The sequence below is a fragment of the Ochotona curzoniae genome, unplaced genomic scaffold (genome assembly GCF_017591425.1).
Source record: "Ochotona curzoniae isolate NIBS_2020 unplaced genomic scaffold, NIBS_Ocur_1.0 scaffold_1037, whole genome shotgun sequence".
NCBI classification, from domain to species: Eukaryota; Metazoa; Chordata; class Mammalia; order Lagomorpha; family Ochotonidae; genus Ochotona; species Ochotona curzoniae.
The window spans coordinates 25,726,851-25,752,862 of record NW_024467083.1 but is presented as its reverse complement, the minus strand read 5'-3'; the positions used below and the strand labels follow the sequence as shown (position 1 = coordinate 25,752,862).

The 26,012-nt window shown below is 40.8% G+C and overlaps 1 pseudogene; it reads left to right on the top strand.

The window, feature by feature from the left end:
• The first annotated feature begins 1,838 nt into the window (after positions 1–1,838).
• LOC121168736 lies at positions 1,839–2,204 on the top strand (annotated as a pseudogene).
• Positions 2,205–26,012: the final 23,808 nt, after the last annotated feature.

The window sequence follows — 26,012 nt, the reverse complement described above, 5'->3', positions numbered from 1 at the left end:
TGTACTTTAAATGTGACCAGAATTATCAGGAAGATGAGATTAATACAGCTTTAAAGTAAAAGAAATAAATTAATTGAAAACATTCCGAGTGGAGACTTTTTTGGCATTCTATCTACTCCAAATAGTGAATGAACTTTGAACACAGCCACAGAAGAATTAGAAAGGTAGGCTGAACCACAGATTGAAGATGTGAAGGCTATCCCCTTGAAGGATATGGACTTGGAGTTTTTGTTCTAAAATCCCGTATACCAGGCCCGACACTCTCTCAGTGCTTCTGGTAGCATCCCGTTGCATGCAGTTCAGTGGCCTTACACACTGGTTTGCCTAAAAAGTGACTGTAACATGGCCTCACCTGTTTCATTCAGTTGTTACAAGTACCTCAAGAGAGTAAATCAACCCCCCATAGTGTGTTCATGAACATCATTAGTACCAGTAAAACAATCATGAACACTTACATTCCACATCTTCTTTTATTGATTTGGATCTTAGATATATGTAAGAAGCATCAGGTTGTTTAAAACAGAAGAGCTATTGATCATCATAGTGAAAATGCCTTTGGTGTCCTGGGAACCGTGTGAACCTAGTTTAGAAATGATGAAATAAAGCAATATATTGCAGTAACTTGAAATATTTAGGAATAATATATGTTTGTTATTTAATATGTCTAATACTCAAAAAAATCTGTCATATTGGTCAAAAATCTAATTATGTGATGATGGAGTTATGCTTTTCATAAAATTCAGCACACTGTTATAGGTAGTTTGTGAAAACAAACACAAATTTTGTTTAACTTTTGACAAATAGTATATTAAAAGTGAATTGGACTAGGCTATTGTTTTATTTTTTCTGCCAAATCTTTGGGTCTCAAGCAGCTAGGAATATATTAATCTTACTAAAGAATAAGGTGAAGTTACAGGTGGGGAATCTGCCATGCAACCGTCATTGACAATTAAACAATCAAGATGAAGCAAGTTTGGAGTCATAAGCATAAAAATATCTTAGTCACACCTTTCTACGGGGGTTCAGGAATACACAACAGCATAGAGTACTGGAGCAGAGTCACAGCTGACTCAGAAACTGAGTCACTGTCATCAGCCCACTATTTTACAAGTAACTTGCAATAAACAATATGTTCCAGGACGAGGAAATCACAAGTTCATATCATGGCTTCTCATTTATGGAAATGTATAATGATGGAGTACTGGGGTCTACCATATCCAGATGTGGGGGTACAATGCAACATGCATTCCCGCTTCCAAACAAAACATGAACTCCCAACCAAGCTGTTGGAAATGTCTAGACAATGGGATGCCGCACTGTCTGTCACTGTGCCAGCAATGTCGGGGCAATAAGAGACTGATGGAATTATGACTCCTTATGAAGGACTATACTATTGTAGCAACATGGGGAAAATCTGTCTGGGGGTGGGAGTTTTGGGGAGACATCCCAAATAAAATAAAATAAAATAAAATAAAATAAAATAAAATAAAATAAAATAAAACAATAACAGCTTCAAAAATAACAACAAAAAGTGTCAGCTTCCAAATTCACAGGTGGAAGTACAACAGCACCTAGCAGAAACAATGAGTACATAACTTTAACAACTTACTGGAAAATGCTACAAAGTAAACTACTGATATTCTATGAGAAATTAATATTGCTGCCATAACTCTTGTATGAAAATGACTGTTGCCACCCATGTACAGTAGTAATTATCAAAGAACATTATCCGGCAAAGAAAACAGAGGTGAAGGCAATCCGGAAGTGGCCCTCGCCACCCCTGCCTTCTCGGTCCCACAGCCCTGCGTGCTCCTCCTCTCCAGCTTGGGCTCTATGAGATGGCTCCCACAAAGAAGGGCGGTGAGAAGAAGGGCCGTTTCACCATCAACGACGGAAGTGCCCCATCAGCATTCACAAGGGCATCCATGGAGTGGGCTTCAAGAAGCGTGCTCCTTGGCGCTGAAAGACATCCGGAAGTTTGCCATGAAAGAAATGGGACTCCAGATGTGTGCCTGGATACGAGGTTCAACAAAGCTGTGTGGGCCAAAGGAATAAGGAGCGGCCCATACCGCAGCCGCGTGTGACTGTCCAGAAAATGTAAGGAGGATGAAGATTCGCCAAACAAATGCTATACTCTGGTTACTAATACACCTGTCAACACTTTCAGAAATCTACAGATAGTCAATTGGATGAGAACTAAATAAAGCTGTAAGACTGAAAAAAAGAAAACAGAGGTGAAAAAAGCAGAATTTAGTTTCTTGGACCTCAGTAAGAGATGTCCACTGTTGCAAGCATAGGTCAGAAGAGGAAAGTAGTTTGAGTCTGGAAAAAGAGCAAATGATTTTAAAGCATTTGAGATATAGTGTAAATTGGAATGACGTGTGTTTACTTTCTAAAATACCCAGAAAGTGTCTTTAAACAGTGAACTGTCTCAATCTGAGGATTGCTTCAAAGGGTTGATGACATAATCATTACCCAAATCTTCAGTGTCATGGAATTAAAATGGTCTTCATAACTTGAATTTGCCAAAATAATATTCTCCTTATTCATTAACCTTACTGAATAATGGGTAGCTACACAGTATCATAAATGAGAAGTATCATTTTGGGAAGTCATATTTCCAAGAACTAATTGCCCTTATGCCATAATACCAAATTTAAATTTGATCACTTTTTTCTTCTGATTTAGAATATTGATTTAGAAATAATCATTTTTTATCTGAAAGGTAGAGAGGCAGAGGAAAAGAGAAATGGCTTCTGCCCACGGATTCTCTTTCCAAATGTCCCAAAACTGCTAAAGTTGCCCTAGGCCAAAGCAAGAGGCCAGGAACTCTATCCAGGTCTCCGTGTAGGTAGCAGGGATTGAGTACTTGGGCTGCGATCTGCTTCCTCTTATGATGTGTGTTACAGGAAGCCGGGTGGAAGTGGAGCAGCCAGGGCTAAAGCAGACACTCTGATACGGCAGGTAGCTAGTTGGAGTAATTTACCATGTCATATCTGCTTCTTTATATTCCCCCCTCCTTTTTTTTAAGATTTATTTATTTTTATTGGGAAGGCAGATTTATTGAGAGAAGGAGAGAAGGATCTTCCATACACTGGTTCACTCCCAAATGGCGACAATGACTTGAATGGAACTGATCTAAAGTCAGGAGCTTCGTCCAGGTCTCCCATATGCATGCAGGGCAGGTGCCCCAGCTTTGGACCATCCTCCATTGATTTCCCAGAGCACAAACAGGTATTTGGAATGAAAGTGGAACAGCCAGGACACGAACCAGTGTCCATATGGGTTCCCACACTTGGAGGTGAAGGATTAGTCAATTGAGCCATGCCAGGCCCTGCCTCTCAATATTCTTTGAAGGAATAATTGAGACAGTTTTATTATATTCTTGGACAAAGAAAAATAAATTATGAGCAGAATGCATTGCCACCTATATTGTGAGCACATTCCTAAAACTCAGTTGTTTGTTCCTACATTCTCTAGACAGTTTCAACATTCATGCCATATAAACACATAAAACACAGCATTCCTTGGAGGCACACTGCGTGGCTCTCCTGTTAGGTCCCAGGATGTCTCTGACCAGCTGGTGTCTGATGCCTTCCTGGCAGTCATGCCGCTCACGTGAAGCCATTTTAACATTCGTCATCTAGTTTGAATTTTCCAGCATCATTTTCCAAGGATTCAGAGACTTCTCTTGATTCAGATTAACTGCTGCTTGAAAAATGAGGGGAGATCCTTTTGTACATATCTCTCCAACAAAGATAACTCTATCACAGCTTCTGAATCGGAACTGAAGTATTATGAATAACAAATAAAAATTCAAGTGTTCTGTTATTTCCTATTTAATCATATCCCCAAAGTCTGTTTTATGATGCCATTATTAAACATAAATGTGAGTGTTTAGTCATGCATTCATTTGTGGGTTTTTGTTTTTGTTTTTGTTTTTTATTCTGCACAGACTATTTGTTAATTAGAGAAGAGCTGTGCCTTTTTTCCTTATTATTTACTTTTCTTTTTCCTTATATTTTATTTTTTAATTTTGTGATACAATTGAATAGGCTTGACAAATTCCCTCCCCAAAACTGATTTCCCACATATTTTTATAATAGAATAGTCCTACATGAGGATTCATAGGTCCATCATTCTGCTATTTAAGTGTATCCTGACATGTCTGGTACAGACAGTGGTAGACATTCCAGCATCCTACTGTCAAGATATATCCAACAGTTTCACTGGGGGGGTCCATCTTTCAATTGAACGTAGAAATGCATACTGCAATGTGTCTTCACATCTGGATAAAATAGTCTGTATTACAAGGTTACTATACATCCCCATAAATGAAAAATCCATAAAACAAAATCAGCAACAGGAATAAAGTTTAAAAATTTTACAGCACCATGAAGTTAAATAACATGCTGGGCCCGTTGTGATGGCACAGTGATTAAGGTCCTCGCCTTGCACTCCCAGGATCCCATATGGGCACCAGTTCTAATCCTGGCAGCCCCACTTCCCTTCCAGCTCCCTGCCTGTGGCCTGGGAAAGCAGTCTAGATGGCCCAAAGCTTTGGGACCCTGCACCCACGCATGGGAGACCGGGAAGAGGCTCCTGGCTTAGGACTGGCTCAGCTCCAGTCATTGCGGCCGCCTGGGGAGTGAATCCGTGGACGGAAGATCTTCCTCTCTGTCTCTCCTCTCTGTATATCTGCCTTTCCAATAAAAATAAAATAAATCTTTTTTTAAAAAATAACATGCTGGCATTTATTCCTACGTGAAACGGCTGGATACTCAGTTTCACCAACCTAGCATCACATTCATACCTTGGTTATACGTTCTTAAACTTCATGTAGATAAAGGTTCACTATTTCTTTTTTTTTTTTCCTAAAAAAAGAGCACTAAAGGGAATGCATTATGGAAATGAAGCAGAAATTAACATGCTCATAGGTGGAAACAGAGAGAAGTAAATCCTCACGCCTACACTACTGGGATGGACTCACAACAAAATGGCTCATAATCTCCTACATTGTTGCGAGACACCTCAGTGGCAGCATGATGCACTGTGAAAATTCATGAAAGACACTCATTGTAAGAACAGAGGGGAAGGGCGGAAACTTGGGGAGGGGGAAGGAAAAGCCCAGTGCCTATTCAATGGTACCACAAAACAATAGTTTTGGTGGGTGTCCTCTTCTCTGTCAAGAGAACATCTTTAAATATCCTTTGGAGGGCAGGTTTGGAAGAGGCATATTCTTTTAGCTTTTCTTGACTGTGGAAGATTTTTTTTTTAAAGATTTATTTTTATTATTTTTTCAGTGGAAAGGCGGATATACAGAGAAGAGAGACAGAGAGGAAGATCTTCTGTCCGATGATTCACTCCCCAAGTGAGCGCAAAGGGCCGATCCTATGCCAATCCAGAGCCAGGAGCCTCTTCCGGGTCTCCCACGCGGGTGCAGGTTCCCAAGGCTTTGGGCCGTCCTCGACTGCTTTCCCGGGCCACAGGCAGGGAGCTGGAAGGGAAGCGGGGCTGCCGGAATTAGAACCGGCGCCCATATGGGATCCTGGGCGTGCAAGGCGAGGACCTTTAACCACTTGCGCCACCGCGCCGGGCCCAGACTGTGGAAGATTTTTATCTCATTTTCAAAGACAAAGGAAAGCTTTGCTGGGTGCGTTATTCTGCAGTGATGATTTTTTGCTTTTAGAATCTGGAATATGTCGCTCCATTTTCTTCTTGCCTGTAGAGTTTCCTGTGAGAGGTCTCCTGTGAACTTAATTGGCATTACTTTATATGTCAATTGATTGTTTTCATGAGCACATTTAAGAATCTTTTCCTTATGTTTGACTGAAGAGAGCTTGATTATCATGTGTTGTGGTGAAGATCACTTTTGGTCAACCCTATTGGGAGTTCTGTGCCCCTTCTGGATGTTGTTTCCCAATTCACTCTCTAGGTTAAGGAAATTTTCCCTTACTATTCTAGACAGAGAAGATGAATAGCACCCACCAAAACCAAAGACAAATGTGAAGAACGTCCCAGTAAAATAACAACAGAAGACTAAATCAGTTAACGCATTGCTAAGATGACAGGATCAAATTACCACCTATTCATATTAACTCTGAAAGTAAATGACCAAAACTCATCAATGAAATATCATAGATAAGTTAAAAAAAACAAAACCCATGAATTTGTTGCTGTACAGGAGACACATCTCACCAACAAAGGTAAGTGGAAACTGCATCTCATGGATTTGGCTTAAAAAAACTTTTTTTTAGTTTCATCTCTTCAAAACACTTTTTTTCTCATTGAATTCTTCACTGACTCTTAGATCATACAGTAACGCCTTTTTCTTCAAGAAGGTTCTTGATTTTCTTTCACATTTTTTCAGCAACACATTAGTCATTCATTAGTATATTATTTAACTTTATGGTATTTTAATTTCCTTTTTTAATTCCTGATGTTGATTTTGTGGCTTTTAACTTAAGGGGATGTATAGTAACTGTGTAATGAAGACTATCATATCCAGATATGAGGATACAATGCAGAATGCATCTCTACTTCCATATTAATGACGGACTGCCAATGAAACTGTAAACTACATCTTGACGATAGGAAACTGGTCTCTCTGCATTGTCCATGCCTGCAACGATGGATATAGGATTGTTTGTGAAGAACTATACTACAGTAATATAGGAGAACTCAGAGGTGGGGAGGGGATTTGGGAAGGAGGCAAGCGAAATCCCAGAGCCTTATGGAACTATATCATAAAATGATAATAATAGCAATAATGAAAAAAAATTTTTAAAAACTTATGAGAAAAAAGAAAAATAAATAAACTGTTCTGTAAAAGAATAAAAAAGTTTTGAAAGCAGTGAAACAGAATTCATTCTAAAACAAAATTCCTTGTAAATCAAAAAAATAACATGCTACTGAATAACCAATTTGTTGATGAAGAAATGAAAAAGAAAATTAAAAAAAAAAGCCTTACAAAGAAACTGTTTACTATATCTTGACAATAGGATGCTGGACTCTCCCATTGTCCATGCCTGCAATGATGGACATATGACTGTGTGTGAAGAGCTATACTTTAGTAATGTTATAGAGGAACTAGGTAGGGGGTGGAAATTAGGGCGGGGATAAGGGAAATACCAGGTGTCTATGGGACTGTATCATAAAATAATATTAATAATAATAATAAAATATAAAGTGTATTTTTAAAAAATCTTCTTTGAGAATATGCTGTTACTGTGTGATCTATGAGTCAATGAAGAATTTAATAAGAGAAAAGAAACTATTTGAGAGAAATGAAAATAAAAGCAAAAACATCAAAACTCATAAGAGATAGAAAAAACAGTATTGGAAGGACTATGATCCTGTATTTCGCTTGAAGGTTGCCTTATATCAGAGAGAACATTTGGTATTTGACTTATTTCATTGAGTATAATGGCCTCTAGTTGGCAAATGGTAAAATTCCTTTCTTTTTAATGTCTAAGTAGTATTCCATGGTGTAGATATACTAAAATTTCTTTATCCACTCCTCTTTGGATGGCCACCTGGGTTGCTTCCATGTCTTTGCTATTGAAGATTGTGCTGCTATATGCAGAATTTATTTCCTTTGAATATATGCAGAATTTATTTCCTTTGAACATATTCGCAGCATATTACCTTGTCTAGGTCTTTGCTCTTGCCAACATTATTTTTATGACCCGGGAGGGACAGCAACCACTACCCCGCCAATGGCAAACCTAATGAGTTAGAGAAATCCTATCTCTCTTCCTGTCAATTGATTCTGAAATTAGCATCTTACTTAATTCCAGCACATGAAGTATGAGAAAAGATTTGATAGAAGGTTCAGGATTTTTCTTTTCTATTTTTTGTCTTAAAAGACAGTCAAAGAGACCTCTCTCTGCAGTTAGAAATGAAGAGGAAAGTAGCCTTGGATTTTGCTCCATTGCCATGAGCAAAATTCTAATCAGCATGAAACTGACGTGTGGCCAACAACACAGCAGACAAACTGTCTAGAATCACTGAAGACATCAAGTCATTGGTTGAGCTACTTTGGATGTGCATTTTGTCTTTTGTCTTCCATTTGTTTGTGATAATGCATTTCCTTAAATGCATACACAGAGATACTACTGGAGAGGTGGCTGCAATAACCTAAAAAATGTGCACCTGTTGCTTGTGGTTGATAAGAATATAACAACCATGCTCCTTTGCTGTTTCCTGCAAAGATTTCAAATCATCAGTAAGACAAATAAAAAAAAATTGATCTGGTTTTAGTAAGATACAATAAGACAATTAGTAAGATGCAATTGTGCCATCAGTATTCTACCTTGTCTCTCCAAATTGAATGATCTATCCAACACAGTACATTCGCCGTGATCAAGATAGGCATTGCCTAAACATGCTTTGAATTTGAGAAGTTTACTTTATCTTCACCTCAGTGAAACCGTTGTTTGCGTTCCTCCGAGAGTTGTTGTGACTCTGACCCTGGTGATGTCTGCCCTTAGCTTAAACAGTTGTATGAGGTGATGCTGACTTATCATCTTTCAAATCCAAAAACATACTTTTCTTCCAGGAAATGTAAAAATCAGCTTTTATTTTCCAATTAAATTTGAAGCTGACATATTTTTGTGATTGAAAGACTCTGGCTTCTTTTCCTATGTTGATCTTTTCTCCCCTGCCTCTGTCATACAGCAAATATTTACTTATTTTATTCTATGTCTCAGATGTTCATGAGCTGACGGGAAGTGAATGATAAAGAAGACCCAAAAATCTGCTCTCAAAACCGTTGTGGTCCAGAAGAAAGGAAGGCATAGTGAAGCCATGCAAAGACTTCTTCCTGCCTACTCAGAGCTTTGCACAAATCCTTGACTCATGCTTTAAGATTTTTTTCCATTTTGATCTGTATTGTTCATCTTCCCACACTTGACTTACTGCCTCAATCTATCTATGTATTACACAAAGCTCAGATTCTTCTTGTCAATCTCATTCTGTCCGGAAAAAGATCTTCTTAGCTCTCCTTAGTCTTCTTCTGGAGGTTCGTGGTGGGGAGGTTGGGATGAAAGCATAGAAAGTGGTTTAAGATCTCTGAACCTGTGAGTTTCAATTGTGTCCTGGACTGAACTCGCAGAAAACTGCTCTGAATCATTGACATGCCATACCTTTTTCCCTTTTATCTTTAAGATGAAAATCAAGACAGATGAATCTACCTTCTTTCTTAATATCTGCAGTATTTCAATCTTTGAAATGAAAAGCACAGCATTTCATTTTCTACATGACCTAAAAGTTTAAAAAAAATAAACTACTCTTCCTATAAGTAAAATAAATTGCATCAATCTGGAGCTTCTCATGAAGAAATTACTATTATTTTAATGGGAAGAGAAGACTCCATGACATGAATTGGTCTCAGTCTCCAAAATCTCTTACACATTAATGTTAACTCATCCTGGCTTGCTCCCCTAAACTGAGTCCTGTCCTTAGGGGTCTTGCTTCCCCTTGTTGAGTGTAACAGTACTCCTATAGGTGTCATGCCAAGGAATGAGCAGCAATTGATGAGGTAGTGACGTGTATGCCCAACTCACACAGTGGGATATGTTTTGCATTCTAGAAAGGCAATGAAAGTTTGGGATCAAACTTAAGCAATAAATAGTTGACAGAGAGAAGGTAACTATTCCCGTGGGTATGGACAGCTATATTAACAGGGCACTGCATGCTGGAGAGGGTGCCTTCACAGTTATCGACCCTCTGGGTCTAAGGAAACCATATGTTCCTTAACAGCATAATAGAGAGGCAAAAAGAGAATAAATCCAGCATTGGTGGATCCTGTACAATGTGAAGAACACAGCACTAGCCTTTGACATGTATTAATCCTCAAATACCTCCAAGAACTCCCAAATGCTAGTGACTGGCAGAGCTGGGAATAAGCTCCAGCTAATTTGACATCAAACTTACCTTTAAATTCTCCTTCCTAAGCCAAAGCTTTTTGTGTGTTGATCCTTTCCCTGAACCTCAGGCAGCCATGTTTATCCAGTCCCTGCAAGTGTAAAATTGATGACATAATCATGTGATGGTGTCTATGGGACTATTACAGAAGGATTAGGCTATTATCAACAAATCGAGGACTAGTATTGTTTTATCAGCATGGGAGTGTTTCCAATTAATTTGTAATTAAATAAAGGAAGCAATTTACTGGGTCTTGGAGGAGTCAGGGCTGTGGAAGGTTTATCTCATCGGCCTCAGCTGTGCATTCCTCCTGCACCGGATCATGGTTTAGATCACAGCACTGATATATGATCTGACCTATAGGAGTAATTCAATAAAACATCAATATTTTCCTTCCTTTAACCCGTGGTGCTGTGGTGACTTGAGAAATGTGCCTGAAAGAGCCTCCGCCATGAGTCAAGAGCTATACCTCTAGTCTCTCTGTGCTCCCAGCTGTTCCTGCCAAAAGTGTCTGACCATATTAGAAACGACAAGACAGGGTGGGAGACAAATGTGCTCCATGGGCATGAACTTGTTTTAAATGTGCTGGGCCCAGCGTGGTAGTCTAATGGCTGAGGTTCTTGCTTTGCATCTACCAGGATTCCATGTTGGTGCTGGTTTGTGTCCCAGATGCTTCACTTCCCGTCCAGCTCCCTTCTTGTGGCCTGAGAGGGTGTGGTTGGGGGGACAGTGCAGAGCCTTGGGGCCCTGCACCCATGTGGGAGACCCGGAGGAGGCTCCTGGCTCCTAAATGCTTGCTTTGGAGCAACTCGGCTCCAACCCTATTGCGGCCATTTGGGGAGTGGACCAAAGGACGAAGGATCTTTCTTTCCTTCTCTTTGTGGCCCTGATTTTCCAATGAAAATAAATAAATCTTTTTTTTTTTTAAGTCTCTGTACCTAGATCTTCCAGGCACAAAGTTGGCCTTCTTATACCCACAGTCCGTGGTATTTCCTTCCCAGTTGTTCTACCAAGAGGGTACTGTTGTCCCTTTTGTGTTGGACGAGCAAACTTAGGGCTAACCCAGGAATGGTTCTCAGATATGTGGTATTCTCGAAGCCTGAAACTTTTCCATCTAGACTGCTCAGCCAAGGCATATGCACAAGAAGCAGTTCCAGACACACATGCACACAGCCAGGATGTGTTAGTCCTTTTTTGGTGATTGTCTTTCATTCAGCTACCATCTTAATCCTCCTGGTATCTGAAGGACTGAGCACAGATATTCCAATAAATATTTGTATGCATAAACTTCAAATAGCTATTTGCACCAAATTAAATTTACTTTTAATGAAAAAAAAGGTATAAGCATTTTGTTTATTTGAAACACAGAATATCAGAGAGTGAGAGAGAGCTTTCGTCTATCTGTTGGTTCATTCCCTAAATAGCTGCATGAAGCCAGGTTACAGGAAATACATGCTGCTCTCCCACAGGTGACCAAGAACCTACGTCATTGTCCACTGCTTTTTGAGGTGCTTATGCAAGGAGATGGATTGGAAGCAGAGCAGCCAAGACTCAACTTAGCATTCTATTATGGGATACTAATGTTACAAGCTGCAGCTTAACCCATTGTACCACAATGCTAGCCCCTAAACTTACCTTTTGATTCAATTATCTCCACACAATTTTTTAACTACCCCATATGTGCTACAATATAATAATTACAAAATAATACCTATAAAAACAAAGTGTAAATCTTATTGATTATTTGCTTCCAAATGTATTACGTATGTTAACTAATTAAACTTTTCTTACATTCATATATTAATCCAATAAATGTTCAATAAATGTTATGTGATAGATGTCTTTCATTAGGCTGATTTTACAGATACAGAAACATAATTAAAAGTGAGTTAATCAATTCACCTTCATTTGTACTCTTACTTGTTGTAAAACTGGATCCCAAAAGCAGAAAGATTGCAATTATCTATAGTAGAGGTCTGAAAGGCAAGTATGGCATTCAAATATATCTGTATCTGAAAATCGTGACAGTTTTTACTTACGTTTAATATCTCCACTGATCATTAAGATATTATCCCATAGTGGTACCCTTGCTCAATCTGAATGTCTAGTAGTCACATTTAATACATGCAAAATCCTAGGGAAAAAATGGCAATTGCATACACACACAGGGTGGGGACGATCTCAGTGTGCCCACTACACTGTAGCTGACTGCAGATTTACTTGAATCTGTCTGTTCAGTTGCATGTATAGATTATCATGTCTACATTATCTCAACTCCCATAAAATGAACAAACGTATTTGAAAAAAAAAATCAACTCTGGGAGTTGGCATTAATAAACAGTGGGCTCAACTGCAATGTGTTCATCCAATATAAACTGGAGTCCCAACTGCTCTACTCCCGATCCAGCTCCCTGATGATGCCCCTGAAAAAGCTGCCAAATATAACTCACGTAGTTGGGCCCCTTCTCATGGAAGACCTCAACAGAATTCTAGGCTTCTGGTTTCGGTCTACCCCAGCCCCAAAAGTTGTGACTGTGTGGTGAATGAACCTGCAAATAGATGATAATCTGTTTCTTTGTCTCTCCCTGTAACTCTGATCTGCAAATAAAATACATACTTAAAAAATATAGCTCCTACAAAAAAAATGGGAGTGAAGATAATAAGTATAGTGCAAATAGTGAACAGAGGAAGAGTTAATAGTTGCATTACCAAGCATATCTAATTATAACTGATAAGCTAATACCTCATTTTTTCAGAAGTACAGGAAGACAAATATGAATGACATGAGTTTAGAAGATTCTTCATGTTTCACGGAGTGCTGTTTAGTTGCATCTTGTAAAAAAACTGAACCATCTCTTCAATCTTACAATAGCAACAAACTGATAAGGTAGATGTTGTCGCCCACTTAGCAGATTTGTGCTTTACATCTTGCCTGTGTTGCCAAGCCCCGGGGTGGATAGAGTCAATGTCTACAAACATTTTTGCAACTCCTGCATTGATCATCATCTTTCTTGACATGCAAATGTTAGTGTTTTATCAAAGTTTGGCTTCCATCTTTTAACTTACTTTTGCCAAAAGGGTTTATGCCAAATTTTCTTTAAAAATTGCCAAATAGTAAAAAAAGAATATCTATATATTTATCATATGTATTAAGTGACAAGGCCACTCTAACAGCAACAAAAAATCCAATCTGCTTTTTTGGTATATGACAAAGTTGCCAGGATGCATTTCATCCGTGTATTTCAGTCACACCTGATTCTCTGTCTATAAGCTCTGGGAATCTCTTAAATGGTGGCACAGTCTGTGGTGTGACTGGCTAGCATAAAAACTGGCAGGAAGGGCATTGGCAATGGCTGTTTCTACACCAATCAGAGCACAGGGGATCATACGATGGTAGGGCACTGTGGTTTATCAACAAGGACCCGAGAAATGCAGTACAGGTGTTGCTTACATTGCACCAAGAGGGCTCAGGGAAATAAAGACATTATCACTAGTGTCTTTCAGATTGAATCACATGTCAAGCAAGAATTCCCACAGATTACTAATAAATCGTAGATTCTTAGAATTGCCAAGTAAAGGTTTACCAAACCCATCCCAGCCTACTTTAGTAAAAATAAGTCATAATGCATTAGCTAATGCTCCACCTACAAGGGCCAGCATCACATATGGGAGCTGGTTTTTATCCCAGCCACCTCACTTCTCATGCAGCTCCCTGTTTATGACATGGGAAAGCAGGAAAGTTCAGCCCAATGCCTTGGGACCCTGTACCTGCCTGGGTCACTTGGAAGAAGCTCCTGACTTCAGATCATCTTAGCTCCAGCCACTGTGGTCATTTGGGGAGTAAACCAGCAGATGGATGATCTTTCTCTGTGTCTCTCCTTTTATCTATAAATATGCCTTTCTGTTAAAAAAAAACAAGTGAATCTTTAAAACAAACAAAAAAAAGTTGAAAGTAAAGCAGATGGCCCTAATTCCTGTTTGAAAAGTAGCCTGTGCTTAAATGCTTCCATATTGTTGCTGTTTCTACTCCCTCTGTCTACAATGCAAAGAATCTTGCTCTTAAGGGTATAGTCTGAACTGTTTGAATCTTCCTCTGATCTTTTAGTTAAAGGGAACAATGCTGTCCTCTCAATACCCATAACACTTCACCTATACTTCTTTCTGTCACTTAACACTTATTTATATTCAGGCTGTTGACATACTGGGCTCATTCTGCTTACCTTTTGTTGAATTCTGTGTTTTGCCCATGTTTGTATTCCTTGGACTTTCTGTCACAATGTGTGACTCACAGTGGGAAGGCAAGGAATGAATAATGAGGCCACAGTATCTGGACACCTCCCTCCCCCAAACAGGTGCTTTAAGCTGAGGCCCTTTCTTAGCGGATAGTAGAGTTACTATACATCCCTCTCTCCTCTCTCTCTCTCTCTCCCTCTCTCTCTCTCATATTCCTCTCCCCCTCCAGCTGCAGGCTTATGGAGGACTAAAGTCTCCAGCTGGGGACAGCTGTGCCAGTTATTGGGGCCTGGCTGAAAGTTAGCTACATTCGCAAAATGAAAACATGCAGGCATGGGTGTGGCTAGTCTTACTGATTACTAATTTTGCTTTAAGTTGTTATATCCCTGGGAAGTCTATGCACATTTCTCAGGCTACTGGGTGGGCTTTCCAGCATTAGTAGCACTTATTAGCTACACTATCAAAAAATGCTTTGGTCTTTTATCCTTTGTTCCCCATCGAAAAATGTTATTAGCAAAGAAACGCCCTTGAATTTTCTGGATTCTATGCAGATAGTGGCTGCTGTCTTGATGGGCTCAGTGAGAATTATTACTCATTTAAATCACATCCTACTTTAAAGGATTTTAGAAGGGTTGCAAAAAGACAAGTAATATCAATATTTTTAAAGTAGAAAATGAATGGGAACTAGTAATAGTTATAGAAGCCAAGACGATGGCCATGGTCTGAATATAGTTCCCTTCTCTGAAATGTGTGTTGAAATTCACTCATCATGATGAGATTGTAAGATGTAGGATCAGGTCACATACTTACAAGGTGATTAGGATTCTGCCTCACGAATAGGCTAACCTATTCCTGCCATTAATGGAATACTGGTTTGGTGATTTAAGTGCTATCTCAAGAATGGATTGGCTATAAAAGCCAGTTTGGGTAGGCTCTTGTGCAGTCCTGTTTCTTGCCAGTGTTGCCCTGAGCTGTGTTGGGATTTTTTCACCAAGACAGCCATCACCAGAGGTGGCTGTCAACCTTAGACAAGAACCATCAACCAAAATAAACTTCTTTCCTTTATAAGGTATCCCGTCTGTAGAATTGTGTTATTAGCAACAGAAACCAAACTAAGACAATGATTAGCACAGAAAATGATTCTTGTAAAATAGAATGGCCTTAAAATTCTATTTATTTTCTGTGCGTGAGCAGTAAATATGACTCTAACCAGAGGAAAATACAATCAATTACATGAAGCAAATTGTCTGTAAGATGAAAACAAATCAGTTTCTTAAAGGAGCACACTCTTCCCTATTCCCTAAGAGAATCTTGTTCTAGGCATTCCATTAGGCCTCTCCTGCATGATGCAGACCACACTGTCCTAAAACAGCACTGGGATGTATGTAATGTGAAAGCCGAGTCCCTGAGCCTAATATAAATTCAATAATACGTACACAATGTATCTGTGACAAGGAACTGCTATGGTGACCATTGCCTTTTCTCCCAGTCCTCTCAACATCAGCCCAATAAACACTTCCAGAACTGCTTTGTTGTCAACCATAAGTAAAGGTTTCCAGGAGCCAGGGAGCAGCAGAATACTCTGAAACCACATGCATTTCTGCATCCTTGGTTGGAACAAGCTTGTGCAAAGCCACTCAATGCTCTCATCCTAACTGGGTGAGTCCTGCTGGATCTGTGCCATGATACAGGAGATATGAACCAGAGTACAGGACTAAGATAACTGGCCAACATGCCAACAAAATCTGTTATCTACAGAGGTTGGGCAGAACAGGGCATCTTCTTCATGCACAATAAAATTATTACTTCCTCAACAAACATTTGGTGAGCACTTAAGGTTAGGAAGAAGAGGGTGGGGGACCATAGAAGATGTGTGTTTGGATGTCAGTCTTAGAAACCTTACAGTCTAGTAGGAACAAAGAAGCTCAGTCAAAGCCACCAGGCACAGCTAGGTGGTAACCTCTAGGATGAGGCGTTGGCCTGCCACAGCCAACAGCCCTCTCAGACAGCCACATGACACTCCACACCCAAGGAGCACATCTCCTATACTCTGTCCAATAAGGAAGACAAAATGGGAAGTTCAATGCTGTAGAATGGTCTTTGTAGGTGTGAGTGAATGGTAACAAATAAGACCGGAGAGAGGACTGAGAAAGACCACAGGGTACCTACAGGTAATTGTTAGGACTTTCACAGTGAATCACAGGAAGGCTTTGATCAGAGGGAAATTTACTCAAACCTATTTTTAAAGGATGCCTAATGGCAGGAGCATGGAGAGGAAACAGATGGTGATTGGGCATAATCTCAGTGAGGTAAGAAAGGACAGAGCTATTGAAGTGAATGAGAGGTGAGGGTGCAAAGGATTAGGGAGAGGCAAGTGACTGAACTTGGAAAACAAGAACATTGATCTGGCCATAGGGAAGGGAAGAAATGTATTGATAGTGGGAAGATGCTGGAAGATCTGAAACTACTTTTCAAAGATCGGCCACAGAGCATCTCCAATACTGTTACCTGCAGAGCTTGTTGAAATGCCCATTCCTGGATCTTCACCTGCAACCACAGACTTAGACTCCCAAGGGAAACTCTGTGAGGTCCTCCCTAGGCTGTACTGTTGCACACCAACATTGTGGAACCAAACTCAATATCCTTGAAACTGAAAATCAATGGAATGTCACCTGATGTGAATTTCAAACCTAAAGAGAGATACTTTAGAACATATGGATGAAGGCCAACTTCTCCATAAAGTAACACGTGTCTCCATCCATTCAAACTAGGTAAATTCTAAGCATCAGAGAAGTTCTGAAGGCTGGGAAGGCTAAGATCAAGGTGCCAGGTAAGAGTACCTATAAGGGCACACTGTTCACAAGGGACTCCTTTCACTGTAACCTCATGTGGCAGAAATGGCCAGGAAGCGTTCTGCAGTATCTTCTATATGAGCACTAAATCCATCTGTGAGAGTTCCATCTTCATGACTTCCCCAAAAACCCTAATGCCCCCAAATATCTCTTGGGCCCAGGGTTGCGGCTGCTAAAAATCTTTAAATGTGAGTTTGACATCTAGTCCACTACAACGTGATTTAATAGGAATGCTAGAAGCTACTGCTTTGATACAAAATACTGCATGCTAAATACAGGCCTGAGTAATTTATGTGCATTTCAGGCAAAGATTGTGACAATGCTTCCCCTCCTACTGCCAATCCCCCTAGTCATGATCAGATGGACTCTCTGAACAGGCCTATGCTTGCTAAGCAGAGCAAAGGATACAGAGATGCCAGTTCCAGCATGCTCTAGATGACAACAGGAATGGAGACAAACCCTGGGATGGTCTAGGGTGATGCTGGAGTCTCAGCTGAGAGAAGAAAACAGAAAAGAGGACTCAAGACTGGCACTCAGGAAGAGGACGAGAGAGGACTCAGGGAGGAAATCTGGAGAGGCAACAGAAATGTTCAAACTGGATTCTATTAAGTTATTCCCCATCAGTCTGGCAATAAAGTCCTTATCAGTCCTGCATGCTGCACCTGCTCTGGGGAGAGAGGGAGTGCAACGAAATGCCAGGCTTTGCTGTAAGGTGGCACAGACAAGAACAGAGGCTATCCAGTCATCTCCAGCTTTCAAACTCCCATTCCCCCAAGGTGCTGGCAGCTGTTTGCATGTGGCCACCTCCAGCTCTGCAGCGCTGTCCTGCTGGCCTCTACCCTTTCTCTTGCCAAACTTTTGTGTGACATTCACAGAGGCTGTGTGGTAATTGCATTTATCCCCTCAAAGTTCTCCTGGAGTTAGGGTGACCTTCAGCCCACAGCAGCTGCTGATTTATCACAGGATCTGTTAGAGTCTCCTCCAGATGTCGACGTTCCTGACATGGAGCCATTTAATTTGAGATTGACTCAGCTGGAAAATTAGGTTAAGGAGTTTTATAGTTGCAGTTCAAGGCAAAAAAAGTTACCTCTTTTTAAAACCTAAGGTGCTAGTGGTACAAAACCTTATTCAAAGAAGTCCTCATTCTGAACCGGGCAACATTATGATGTTTCTGGAAGAAGACTAAAACGTGGGAAGCAAATTCCAATGTTCCTCCCAAAGGGGTCACTGCCACGGCCTCAGAAATGGCTGCCAGAATTCATAAAGAAACTACAGATGTGTGTGAGCCCGATGCAGTTCAGGTGAGAGGAAGCAGTTAGCCCCAACACAAAGCAAAATCATGGAAATATGCTTCTGCAATCTGCCTGAGCCCCAGAATCTCTGCAGTTGCTTAACTGCCTGCCAGCTCAAACTTTCCATCATTAGGTGGTCCTGGTACCTGTCAGAGTCCCCAACCTATTTAATGCTGCATAAAAGTGCTGGAGGCCTCACCTGGTCCTGGAGTCCTGCCAGGAGAAGGTGGGTGGTAGTAGCTGGTGCTGTGATGTGAAGAGTAGTGAATCCTCCTGGAACGAAAAGTGGTTCAAGTTTCTGTTTGTCATCAGAAAACTTGGCCTCTGGAATGGAGATGAACTTGGAGGTGAAACAGAGACCAGGGTGGAAGACATCCCTGTCTGGGCCACAAAGCCCATCCCGTCTTGGTGGAAAGCTGGAAGGCTCCTGGCAGAGCCCAGGCTCCGGGGAGGGATCCTGGAGAAAGTGCTGTCCTTGGTATGTCATGCTTTAGAAAAAGCCCATGCAAGCTGCCACACATTCCAGGAAGACCTCAGGATAGGGAGGACAAAGGTGGCTGCAGAAGTCTCAGCTAACGTTTCAAAAGAAGCGGCAATAAAGAAAAAAGAATGTGACAATTTATTTCAAATACACTAAGTACTCAACATTTTTAACCAATGGAAAAAAACAACTCCTGACTGGCTAATTGGTGCCAAGGGTTAAAATGGAAGCAACCGAACATAAAATTCTGAAATAAATTACAAAATCTTCTAGAACTGCCTCTATGATCAGATGGAGTGCAGGCTTACTGATCTGTGACCTCAGACTCAACCTACTCTGAAAATATTTTCTCTCTCTTATTTGCACTGCCATTCTGAACATTTAATGAGAAAATTCACTATTAAACACTGAGAAAATGAGAAAGATACCGTGAGTTCATTGTTTCAAATCTCAGATGAACAGTGTCTAAGTACAAAATCCGTGTTTCTCATCTAATTATCTTAAGGGGCATTTTGGGCTGATTGTGCAGAAAAGAGCATTGGAGAGTAGATATTTTGAAATCTTTACCACAGTGCTACTGCCAGGATAGATCCAAGTTCCTGATTCTTTTCCCCCTTGAAATCTGCATCTGGATCCACTTAGGCTGGGATAAATGCCCACTTCCTGACCCACGATTCTTCATGGTGACAATGAGGACAATGGGGTCTCCATCAGAGCTAATGTCTTCACCTCCACCTTGGTCACACTTATGAATCGGGGGGGGGGGTCTCCTCACACAATGGATGGACCTGACAGAATCTGCCACTCTTTAAGTTGGCACAGAGTCAGGCCACTACAATTACATTTTGAATTAAAGCAGTATGATGGAAAACTTGGCCATAGGGTGAATCACTCATTATCCAAAACTGTTGTCCACACTTGCCAAACATCTGGATCTGGTGGGGAAACATCTGAGTGATTTGATTGGATTCTTCTTTTTCATTTGGATGGCTTGGAGTCCTGTAGTCTCAGCCTCAGTCAAGACGTGGAGACAAAACTTGGCAGAATAAAAGGAGGAGTGTCCTAATGCTAGCATGGAAAATCTTAAAGGAATAAAGAGTTTCATTTCTGATTGTCTTAATGCGGGAAGCACTGGGAGGAAAACTATTTTTGTAGTAACTCAGTGAATAACAACCAGCTACAGAAAATAATGAACTAAACTCCCAGAACGCTTTCACAATTTAGGCAAATGATTGGCCGTTTGAGAAGGTATCAAACTGGTGCCAAATAAGAAAAAGCTACCAACATTTTACCAGGTATTTGGAAATCCTGAAAGCCATAAGATTAACAGGGAAAAACAACATATTATCTTAAGCATAAAGAAATGTTTGTAAAAAAAAAATCATGACGTATCTTTATTTCCTTGTTTTCTACCTGTGAGGGAGAGATTAGTTTGGGCATAATGACATCCTGGAACCTAACCCAGGTATTTCATTTGCATGGCAGAAATCTAGTTCTTTGAGCCATCCTCACTGCCTTACATGTCTGCCTTAGTGGGAAATCGGAGTCAGGAACAAAGTCAGGACTGAAAAGCCAATACTCTGATATGGGGCAAGGCATCTTAACCACTAGGCTACACACAGACTCCTCCATATACAAGCATTATAAGGGCTGGTGAGCAATGCAGGGACAGAGGAAAATCCATTAGTTTAGCTAAAAATAAATACTAGTAGGACCCAGTGCAATGGCATAGTGGCTAGATTGTCACCTTGCAACCACCGGGATCCGCTATGGGTACCAGTTCATGTCCTGACTTCTCCAGTGCCCAACCAGTTCCCTTTTTGTGGCCTGATTTCCCAGTGGAGGGATGGTCTGGTTTCCACAATAGAGGATGGCTCAAAGCCTTGGGACCCTGCACCTATATGGGAGATCTAGAGGAAGTTCCTGTTCTCCTGGGTTTGGATTGGCTCTGCTCCACCTGTTGTGGCCACTTGGGGAGTGAACCAGTGGATGGAAGATCTTTCTCTCTTTGTGTCTCCTTCTCTCTGTAAATCTGCCTTTCCAGTAGAAAGAAAGAAAGAAAGAAAGAAAGAAAGAAAGAAAGAAAGAAAGAAAGAAAGAAAGAAAGAAAGAAAGAAAGAAAGAAAGAAAGAAAAGAAAGAAAGAAAAGAAAGAAAGAAAGACTGCTGTACCAATCTCATAAAGGAGGAAGGAAATTTGAAAGTTTTCATTCATTGAAATATATTTCTTACACTATTGCGGATGGATACTGCCCATAGTGCTACCACTCCCCAAAGGACCAGCAAAGGGGAAAGGAAACAGAAGGTGCCCTGTGAATATATCTCAGGGAAATGAGAATCTTTCGGTTTGAGACTTAAAGAAGCCCCACAGTTTTGCAACTTTGTGTCTGTGCAAGGAAATTTTCAATATTATTGCATCCTCCATTCCCCTTCCATTTCCTTTCCTATACTATTGTCATGTCATCACAAATCTTTATGTATACTCTCTTCTCCAGGTATGAAAAATGGAATCCACATGGACTAGTTTCTATCACATTCTGAACTGGGCCCATTTCTTCATCTTTTAGATAACAAAGTTAAATAATATTCTAATGCTAGCATCCAGAAGCAGGAGGCCAAAACTCATAATAACCAAGAAGTTATTAGACAAAGAACCATCTGGATTTTTAAATGTGTTTGCCAAGCAATATGTTTCATTAAAAGGCCAGGGAAACGCATAATCTGGGTGAAATTATTAAGATCACCACAGGCTCTGATACAACATGTAAAGGGACATGAAGAGATGCACCAGACCAGTTTTTACAATATGTCCATAGAGCCTTCAGAAGGTACCAAGCTAAAAGAAGTAGACCCAGGTGCCCAGTACAATGGTTCAATGGCTGAATCTTCCCTCTGCAAGTGTTATGATCCCATATGGGCACCAATTTGTGTCCAGGCTACTCCACTTCCCATCTAGATACCGGCTTATGACCTGCGAAAGCAGTGTGGGGTGACCCAGGGCCTTGAGACTCTGCACCTATGTGGAAGACCCAGAAGAAGCTCCTGGCTCCTGGCTCCTGGCTTCAAATCGGCTCAGCTCTGGCCATTGTGTCCACTTACGAAGTGAACCAATGGCAAATGGATGATCTTTCTCTCTGTATCTTCTTCTCTCTATAAATCTGCTTTCCCAATGAAAATTAGATAAATATTTAAAAAAAAAGAAGCAGACCCCAGTGTGGGCAGGCAAATGAACACATGAATGATATTAAGAGATTATGGGTGGGAAAGAATGAAATTAAACTTGGAAAATGCAAAGTAATGCATTTGGGAGCACGTAACCAGAAACATATGAGTTCGCAATGTTTTGTGGCAACAGATTAGCTGGAAACAAAATCATTATGCAGTAAACAGAATATGAAAGATCTCTGCAACCTAGAGGAGGCCACACTTGGAATTCTGAGTTCAAATTTTTTCCTTTTTTTAAAGTAAGGAATAAGAAAATCACAATATATGGAATACACACACTGTAAATATTGGTGTTACAGTAGAACACAACTTCTTACCCTCCAATATATAACACTGGGTCACAGAGAAGTCCTCTCCAGAAACTAAATCTAGTCAACCCATCCAAATATAGCTGTTATTGCAGTAACACAAATGATTGACCAAGTCTATCAGTGGCATTTATTTTTCTCAAATGCATCCTACATAAGTCTCCATTTGGCTTTATATTTCTCCACCAGAAGAGGATTCATGAAGACAGGAAACATTCAACAAAAGAGTAATAGCTTGTCCTGGACATCAGGGATCTCAGAACTGAGATCCTGTGACCTCAGAGCTTTGCACATCTTTGGAGCCTTCCTATTGTGGAAAACAGTGTGCAATAGGTTGAACTTTCTGGCCAGGTGACTGCGCCACAGCTTCATGTAGTTGCATAAATTACCAATTCTTATTGTGTGTTAGACCTTGTTGCAGTACTTTATCTGTATGATGGCATTTCCCTCACATTCCCCTCTGTACAATTATTATCCCCACTTCCTCCAGGGAAAGTATAGAGATTGGAAGAATCTTGAACAGTAAGTGTCAGAAGCACAGCCCAGTGCCAGGACATCTGATATTACCACCCACTAATTGTCATCCTAAGTTGGCCACGAGGTTCTGTGAGTGGGCTCAAGCAAATTCTCTAAAGACCTTAGAAAAGAAAAGGAATGCTCTCTTCCTGAGTCACATCTTCTCTGAATCTTCAGTGATTCTTCAGTTGACAAAGTCAGAATTCTTTCACCTCCCGAATGAATGGCTTCTGAAAGACAGAGTAGTAGATTCTATGCCCTTTCAGAAGTAAGTCAGCCAGCCACATGTGGCTCAGTCAACACTAAGAATAGCAAGCTATTCCCTCTGTCTTGAAGTGTTGGGTGTTTTGTGTTTGTCGGCTTGGATTATCCATATTGTGCTATTAAACCATAGTTACTAACTAACCACTAAAATCCAAGCTTAGGGTAGCATGAGTTTATGAAACATTTAATGAGATCCTTTTACAAGTGACAAAAATAACTAATCTGCAGAAGGCTGTCGGGAAAATGTTCCAGTTAGGCAAATTTGCAAGTGTGTGTGGGCCTCGCGCTGAATGTTTTTCATCTCCTGATCTCCAGGTCTTGAACAGAGGCAGATGTCCGGTGCCTTCGGGAGGGAATCCTGAGGAGAACCCAGTCACAGCCTAGGAATTCTTCTTTAGCAATGGGAACTTCTCATGATGTTCCCACTGACTTTGTATCAGAAGCTGTGTGGGAGATGAGAGAGGAAATACTTTTCAGTGCTGAAATGGAATGGCTATTTGGCACGGAAGTGAAGTGGCAGCTTAGGATATCTGTATCCCCTGTCCCAGGGCCTGGGTTTGAGTCCCAAATCAGCTGCTAATCCCAGCTTGTAGATAACACACATCCACAGAGGCAGCAAGTGGTAGCTGAGTGGGTTCCTGACAGCCAAATGGGATGTCAACAAGGAGTTCTGGGCTTCTGAATTCAGCTGGCTGAGCCCAACTGTTGAAAGCATTTCAAGAGCAAACAAGTGCATAGCATATCTCTTTCTCCACCCACCCACCTCTCAACTCCACTACCTTTCAGATAAATGAAAATGAAATTTAAAAAAATATATAACTAAGTTATGCATTTAATTATATGGATACAGAAAGATATGTGTATAGCCATATGTCACTTGGAAAGACAGTACTGCCCTTCCACTAGAATGACTTTGTTCAGAGGAGCAGGTTGTTAAGCAATCTATCACCTACATAAAGTAGTCAGTTCTCTGCTTCAATGGGAATTTCCTCACTTGAAGACAGGGATCAAGCGTCTGTTAGCTAACATTTTTTTTCTCTAATTACTAATTATACTAGAGAAAAGGGGCTTTATGGCCAGAGTCCTGAAAATGTGTAAGTTGATCAGCAGAGATTTGCAGTAAAGATGGAAGATTGAAGCATGACGTCAGACAGCTGGCAAAGAGGCCCATACAACTAGGGGGCCAGCAGCTGCTCACAGCGGATTTGAGAAGGTGGGAGGAGGATCCGGGAAGGGGGTGGGGATCAAAAGGGATCTGGGAGAGGAGAGATAAGAAGAGCCATGTTAACAATTTTGCTTCCTCCTTCTCCCCTTCTGCCATTTCAGATAAGAACATGTGTTTCCTCTGAGTTAGAAGCCAACAGGTGGCAAGGCCCATGGCTGTGTGGAGGCAGCTGCAGGAACTGAGCAAGGGTGCCAGGAAAGGGGAGGTCCAGGTGGCAATCTGCACAAAGCCATTAACCCTCACCCTGAGGCACACTCCTCTTGATTCCCACCACTCACAAAGGAGATCAGGGCCTGAGGTTCACGTGTTCAGCATTCCCCAGTGAAGCCAAAAGGGTAGGCCAGGCATCAGGTGCAGTGAAACCCACTGACCTCCTGATCAACCAAGCAGATTCCTGGAGCCCGGCCCCAGCAGCCTCCAGTATCTGAGTAATCACATCCCTAGTCACTTCATCCTGCATGGTCCCCTCTAGTTTTCTTCTTCATACCTAAGCTATTATCTGAGCTGATATTTTCTATGCATTTGTTTTCAGTGTTCCTTATACCATTATGTATGCCAAAGAAGCAGGTACCAACAAGCATGGAGAAGAACTTGTAAACACTCAATGAATAGGTAAATTGAAGAGAAAGAAGTAGGGAAGACATTCAAAATACTTGCCCTAGTGAATAACAAAGCCACACTGGGTTCAAAACTCACACTCTAGCGTACTCCAGATAGTACAAGTCAGGGTGGTAGCCAAGAGAAAGGAGATTACTCCTCATCAGCTATTAGAACAGGACTTTAAGCAAGCAATGAGTCCTTAATGACCCACACATTTTTTTCTCTCTCTCTCTCAGTCTGTCTTTCACATGTATACGTACACACATTCAGACTTGTGCAAAGAAACATGTTGCTGAGGACAAACCAGAAGACGCCGTCAGCTCCCAGTCAATGTGCATGAACCACACCAGCACACCTTTTATTTTCTCAAATTCTCCCTAAGACACCAGTATGAGACCAGCATTATCACCCTTAATTTTAGAGTCTCAGAAATTAAGACCCTAAATGGTATGACAGTCTGCTGTAGAACACAATAATCAATCAGAAAGATAGAAAGGGCTACAACCTGGCCCTGTCTCACTGCATTTCTTTGTGCTTTTGTGATTGGCAAGCAGAGAAGATGTTAGCATTCCACTGTAGCCATTTAGGGAGTGAACCAACGAATGGAAGATCTTTCTGGATCTTGTTTTCTCTGTAAATCTGCCTTTCCAATAAAATAAATAAATATTTTCTTTAAAAAAAGGAAATGAGCGTATTGAAGATATACCTTCACTGCTGTGTTTATTGCAACACCATTCACTATAGTTGACAGATAAATTAATGAAAAATGCTTTATGCATACATTATGAAATACTCTTCAGCTGAGAAAATGATGAGTTGCCATACTTTGCAACAAAATAGATGGGCCTGGATGTCATTAAACTAAGTGAAATAGGCTGAGTACAGAAAGACTGATACTTTATGGCTTCAGTCACACATGGAAACTAAAAGCTAAGTTTGTAAAACTATGGAGCATAATAGTAGCCACAGAACCCACTGCGGGTCTGGGCTGGGAATCAGGCAGGACTCTGATGAGCCACCTGACCTAGGTACTCTGCTCCACACGTCATAGGTGAAGCAACAGAGGATCTGACCCTGTCACACTGCTTGG